General features: G+C 44.2%; 1 pseudogene; it reads left to right on the forward strand.

Annotated features, from left to right (window-relative positions):
- Positions 1-681: 681 nt before the first annotated feature.
- Positions 682-820, forward strand: LOC125526124 (small nucleolar RNA Z247; annotated as a pseudogene).
- Positions 821-6,808: the final 5,988 nt, after the last annotated feature.

A 6,808-nucleotide genomic window follows, 5' to 3' on the forward strand; every position in this document is an offset into this window, starting at 1 on the left:
TTGTCTTCAGCGAGTCACTGGTTTCATCTTCCCTTCCCTTTACTTACTGTTACTCCTTGTGAAGTCATTGTATGTTCGCACTATCTTTTGTCTTCACTGAGTGACTACGTGTTCTGTGTGGCTTCACAATATCTTCCTACCTGATCCTTACTACATTGCTGCTATTAGTCATTGTGCTTTCACTCAATTGAATACTTGACTATGGCTTGCCTAGTGTAGTCTACCTTCCGCTGCAGGGTAATAGGTTTATTTCTATCGTTTGTCTTCATAACTTCCACGTTTTGAAGACTTTCATAAAAATCGCCTATTCACCCCCCCTATAGTCGATATAACGCACTTTCAACCATGCCGGAACCTGTCAAGATCCTCACCACGAAGGACAAAGACGGGAAAGAAGAGCAGATTCCGAACCCTCTCCATCCAATCTGGTTCAGAGAAGGGCAGGAGGTACTCAGAAACTTGCTTAATACCCTCACCAAAGAGGTTCTCGTGCAGGTTACCTCCATCGCCACGCCGCACGAGCTCTGGGCAGCTCTTGCCCACATGTTCTCGTTGCAATCTCAAGCCCGCGTCAACAACATCCGAGTTGCTCTCTCCACGGTGCTGAAGGGGACGCAATATGTTGCTGCCTACTTCGCCCACATGAGGGCACTCGCAAATGAGCTTGCGTCCGCTGGAAATCCCATCGATGATGATGAGCTCATCTCCTACATCACCGCTGGCCTCGACATGGAGTACTAGCCCCTCGTCCCCGCCAACGACGCCCGCACCAACACCATCAGCCTCGATGATCTCTACGCTCAGATGAGCAACTTCGATCAGCGCCTCGCCCTCTACAACAACACCTCGGGCGTGGGCTTCAAGTCTTCTGCAAACGTGGTTGCTCGTGGCGGCCGCGGTGGCAACGGCGGCTCCTCATGCTGCCGCGGACCACCGCGCGGCAAGGGAAAGTTGCCAGCATGAGGAAATAGCAGCGGCGGCAACTCCTCTTGGGGTGGCAGCGGCGGCAGCGAGCGGTCCTTCAACAACAACAAGGGCCGCCTCGGTGGCAGACCTCACGCCAGCCCGACGCGCCGCGATGCCAAATCTGCGGCAAGCTAGGCCATACTGCACGTGATTGCTGGTATCGCTATGAAGACGACGGCGAGTCATCTGAAGATGAGAAGGTTGCAGGCGCGGCAGATGGATCCTACGGCATCGACACGAACTGGTATGTGGACAGTGGCGCAACTGACCACATCACCAGCGAGCTAGAAAAGGTGACAGTTCGTGAGAAGTATTGCGGGCAGGATCAAGTTCACACTGCCAACGGAGAAGGTATGAGCATTAGACACCTTGGTCATTCAGTGCTTAAAACTCCCCATAGAAATATCTGTCTAAGAATTTTTTTGCATGTTCCTAGTGCTTCGAAAAATCTCCTTTCAGTTCATCGCATTGCCATTGACAACCATGTATTCCTTGAGTTTCATCCATTTTTCTTTTTGATCAAGGATTAGGTCACGAAGAAAACCCTGTATCGAGGTAGATGCGTTCGAGGGCTTTACCCGTTGATTCCGGAGCTTAGGAGATTGAATAAACAAGCCTATGGTGTCACCAAAGTCTCTTCAACACGGTGGCATGATAGATTAGGACATGCATCTTTTTCCTTAGTGGAACATTTGCTTAAAAAGTATAAGCTCCCGTTTGTTGGTGAGCGTGATCGTGAGACAATTTGTGATTCATGTCAGTGTGCTAAGAGTCATCAGTTACCTTACCATGTGTCTATAAGCATTTCTACTAAACCTCTTGAGCTCATATTTTCCGATGTTTGGGGTCCTACCCCTACTTCAGTTGGTAGACACACCTATTACGTAAGTTTTATCGATGACTACAGCAAGTACACCTGGATCTATCTCATCAAAAAGAAATCTGATGTGTTTCAAGTTTTCGACAACTTTCAAGCACTAGTAGAAAGAAAGTTTGATTGCAAAATCTTAGCACTCCAATCTGATTAGGGAGGGGAGTACAGAAATCTCAACTCCTTTTTCAAAAGATCGGCATATCACACCATGTGTCATGCCCCCATGCTCACCAGCAAACTGGCTCAGTCGAGCGCAAGCATAGGCTTATAGTTGAGGTCGGTTTGGCCTTGCTTGCTGCTGCATCTATGCCCTTGAAATTCTGGGATGAGGCTTTTCTCACCGCAGTCCACCTCATAAACATGTTGCCTAGCAGGGTCATCAACAATGAATCTCTAGTAGAACGTCTCCTTCACACAAAACCCGACTACACATCGTTACGAGTGTTTGGGTGTGCGTGTTGGCCAAATCTTCGGCCATACAACAATCGTAAACTCATGTTCCGGTCAAAACAATGTGTTTTCTTGGGTTACAGTCCACAACATAAGGGTGTGAAGTGTCTTGATGTATCCACTGGACGCGTCTATATCTCCCATGACGTTGTGTTCGATGAAACTGTTTTCCATTTTGCACAACTTCACCCAAACGTCGGAGCCCTTCTCCAAAAGGAGATTCTTCTTCAACCTTCGCACCTCACTGGTCGTGACAATGGGGATGCTTTAAACACTGATGATCAATTGTTGTCTAATCCTCTTACTAACGATGACCTTGAGTCTTGTGATGCAACAGAAAAAAACTACGCAGAAAATGATGAAGAAATCAGCCAAAATCGTCATTTTATGCTCCCTGGACAAAACAACAGCAGCACCGAAGCAGATTCGCCTCGCAATCCAGGCGCATCCTCCTCGAGATCCACCCTGCGCCAGTCTGCCACGCTATCCCCCACGGTATCAGTGCCGACCGCGTCAGGGCGATCCGTCCCGAGCCCCGCGCCGCTTCACGACAGCAACGGCTCGGTGGACCGCCAGGCGACCACTCCGCGCCAACCCGCCAGCGCCACGCGGCGTCCTCACCAGCCGCCCGTGCCTGACCCCGTGCCTGGCCCTGCACCCGGTCGGTTCGGTGCCGACACTCGCTACTACACGCGGCGCCAATCATGACGGGATGAGGGCGCAGACTCCCATGCGGATCCTGCCGCAGATCCTGTCCCGGCGGCGCCATCATTGGAAAATCATGAGCTGGTCACCGATGCGGGATCTTCTGCGGCGCTTTCCCCTTCTGCGTCACGCGCGCCGGCCACAAAAGATCTGGCCTGCGCGTCCTCACCCAGCAGGCTTGCAGCTGCTCCTGGCGCTGGATCTTCTGTGCACGCCTCTTCGCCACCTCGCACTCGGCTTCAGAGGGGAGTAACTCGACCCAAAAATTACAAATCTTTAGCAAAATTTGGACTTGCTAGTGTCTCACATGAACCAGATATACCACACACTGTTGCAGAAGCCTTAGGCAATCCAAAGTGGCAGAAGGCTATGAAAGATGAGTACATGGTGCTTCACAAAAACAAAACCTGGCACTTAGTTCCAGCACATCAAGGTAAAGGTAAAAATGTGATAGATTGCAAATGGGTCTTCAGAATTAAAAAGGAATCTGATGGCACCATAGACCGTTATAAGGCTAGACTAGTTGCAAAAGGTTTCAAGCAAAGGTATGGTTTAGAATATGAGGATGTGTTTAGTCCTGTTGTAAAGGCTGCTACTATTCGTCTTGTTTTGTCTATTGTCGTATCCAGAGGATGGAGTCTATGCCGGCTAGATGTACATAACGCATTCCTTCATGGTGTTCTGGAAGAGGAAGTGTTCATGAAACAACCTCCTGGGTTTGAAAACAGACAAAAACTTCTTCACATATGCAAGCTTGACAAGGCTTTGTATGGACTAAAGCAAGATCCTAGAGCATGGTATTCTCGGTTGAGTTCAAAGCTTCAAGAACTTGGGTTTGCCCCCTCCAAGTCTGACACCTCATTGTTTATTTTCAACAAGTCAAATATATCTATATTTGTACTCATATATGTTGATGATATTATTGTCACAAGCTCATCTGATGAAGCTATTTCAGCATTGCTCAAGGATTTGAACTCTGAGTTTGCTCCTAAGGATCTAGGAGACTTGCACTACTTTCTTGGCATTAAAGTAAATAGGAATGGAGATGAGCTTCATTTATCCCAAGAGAAGTATGCAACAGATCTTGTAACAAGAGCAGGGTTGCAAGGTTGCAAGCCAGCCCCAACACCTCTGTCCAGCTCCGAAAAATTATCCTTAACAGAAGGAAAACTCTTGAATCAAGAGGACAGCACCAGATATAGAAGTATGGTTGGTGCACTGTAATATTTAACTCTGACTAGGCCTGATATTTCCTTTGTTGTGAACAAAGTATGTTAGTTCCTTCATGCACCCGCTACAGTACATTTGACAGCTGCAAAATGCATACTTAGATATATCAAGAACACTTTCAGTGTTGGACTCACCTTCACCAAGTCACCATCAACACTTGTCAGTGCTTTTTCTGATTCTGATTGGGCAGGTTGCCTCGATGACAGACGCTCAATAGGCAGTTTTGCAGTGTTCTTTGGTCCAAATTTAATCTCATGGTGTGCTAAGAAACAAGCTACTGTGTCTAGATCTAGCACAGAAGCAGAATATAAAGCACTAGCAAATGTACTGCAGAAATTATATAGGTTCAGTCATTGCTGAAAGAGCTTGGGATATATTGTAAACAAGCCCCATGCTTATGGTGTGACAATTTGGGTGCCACTTATCTTTCTGCTAACCCAATATTTCATGCAAGAACAAAACACATCGAAATAGACTTTCATTTTGTTAGAGAAAGAGTTGCAGAAAAGAAGCTGGACATTCGGTTCATTCGATCTCAAGATCAAGTTGCAGATGGCTTCACTAAAGCCTTGTCTACTAGAAGTTTTGAAGAATTTAAGCGTAATCTCAACTTGTCCAAGTTGTGATTATGGGAGGGTGTTAAACAACACGATGGTCAGGGGCGCACCACACACCGGTTACGTTGAGATGAGTCAGTCTAGGTTTGTTAGAGTATATGATTGTAATCTTTTCATCTTTATCTTATCTCTACTTTCCTTGAACCCCAAGATGTAATCTCAACAAACTTTTATGCTTATCAGGGATATGCCCTTGCCTATATTAACACGAAACCGTCGCCTCGAGAGAGGTACGACGTTCTCCGCTTCTTCACATTTATAATCATTTTATAGTCATTTTATATCATTTTTGGTACTAACCTATTGACATAGTGCCAAGTGTCAGTTGCTGTTTTTTTCATGTTTTACATCGCAGAAAATCAATACAAAATGAATACAAAAACATAATCATTACTCTTCAAAATATATGATCTAAGATAGCGCCAAATATCCGAACCACTGGAAAAATCTTCAATAAGCCAAATCGTGTATCCACATATCTCTAACTCCACTTGTTTAGTATCAGTATCATGTCATTACTTTCTACTACTTATACTCTTATAGACTTGCATGTGTAGGGTGCTTGATATTGATAGAAAAGCCTGAAATTGCCAACAAAATTATATTTGGGAAAAGTGTCCTTCTTTCGCTTAGTTGTCTATCACACCCCCCCCCCTCTAGACATACTTATCGATCTTACAAAATCACCCACTAGTGTACATTAAAACATGAAGCTCATGAAACTTTCCACTTTAGAATGCATAAATTAGTGCTGCTTTGAAGCGCTTTAAAGGTATACTAAAAACATAATGGTGTTGCTCCTTCTCTCAAACACCTTTTTCTTTCGTTCTCTTTTTGTGTTTTATTCATTTTCTCAAATTTCCCTTTTCTTTTTGTGACACCTCCATTGTGCGTGTTTTAATTGATCGTTCTTTGGTAAAAGCAACACCTTACAGTTATGAACGATACATTTTTGTTTTGACTAGTTATACTGAATGCAATCATAACTCAATCTCTGGACATGAAAGAAATTCTATATGAATGCTCTGGCGGCGTACTAGTATTACATGATCTAGCATCGCACGTGATAGTGATGATCAAATGACTATGTGTATCAAATATCTTGAAGCTAGCTATATGATCAAGTAAAGGAGATGACAATAAAGAAAAAAATATGTAGTCGTGTAATGTAATAGAATTAATGACTTGAAAATGTCATGATAGGTAGGTATGTTAGACAGTTTCATGAAGATGTTTGTACTTATGGGCACATGATTTGGATATATCAATGAAGTGTGCACCATGTATCAATATAAGAGAGGGCAACGCTTGATGTCTAAGAGGGGTATCAATTATGAAAGACAAATTGGAAGTCAAAAACTTTTGAACTTTCAGTAATCATAAGAAAATCTAAATGCTACACAAGAGCATTGTGGCAAAGTTACAGAGCTATGAATCACGTACCCCAATGGGGAAGGTTGGTAGGGGTTAACTATCGTGCCGCCCCGGCCAAACCAAAGTCGTTGGACTATTAGTATTCACCATGATACCATTCTAAAGCTCCTTGAGCATGTACTACCCTTGGCCTTCCACACTTGAATCTTCCTTACTCCTTTGCTATGGCGACAGTCCCTCGATCATTGGTATTAGTCAATAATGATCATGATTCGAACCATACGCCTTGTCATCTTCCCCTTAGAAACATTACATGGGGATCCAAGTACTTGCATTCACACCTAGTACATAACATAAATTTGAGAGACAACATCATATTTTATGAATTTAGCAATTATACAATCAACAACGCAACATTATACAATCCATGGAAATCGCATTATTTGAGATTGACAGTAAGTTCACAAATAACATTACAATGCATATTCAATTCCACCACAACCATGTGGCACAAGTTTGTGCTAGCTATGAAGTGTGAACCCATAAAACTAAACACTAAACTCTACCACTGCATATGCCTATGCAACTCACA

This window comes from Triticum urartu, chromosome 7A, assembly GCF_056163025.1.
Source record: "Triticum urartu cultivar PI428250 chromosome 7A, HENAU_Tu73, whole genome shotgun sequence".
In the NCBI taxonomy this organism is placed as follows: Eukaryota; Viridiplantae; Streptophyta; class Magnoliopsida; order Poales; family Poaceae; genus Triticum; species Triticum urartu.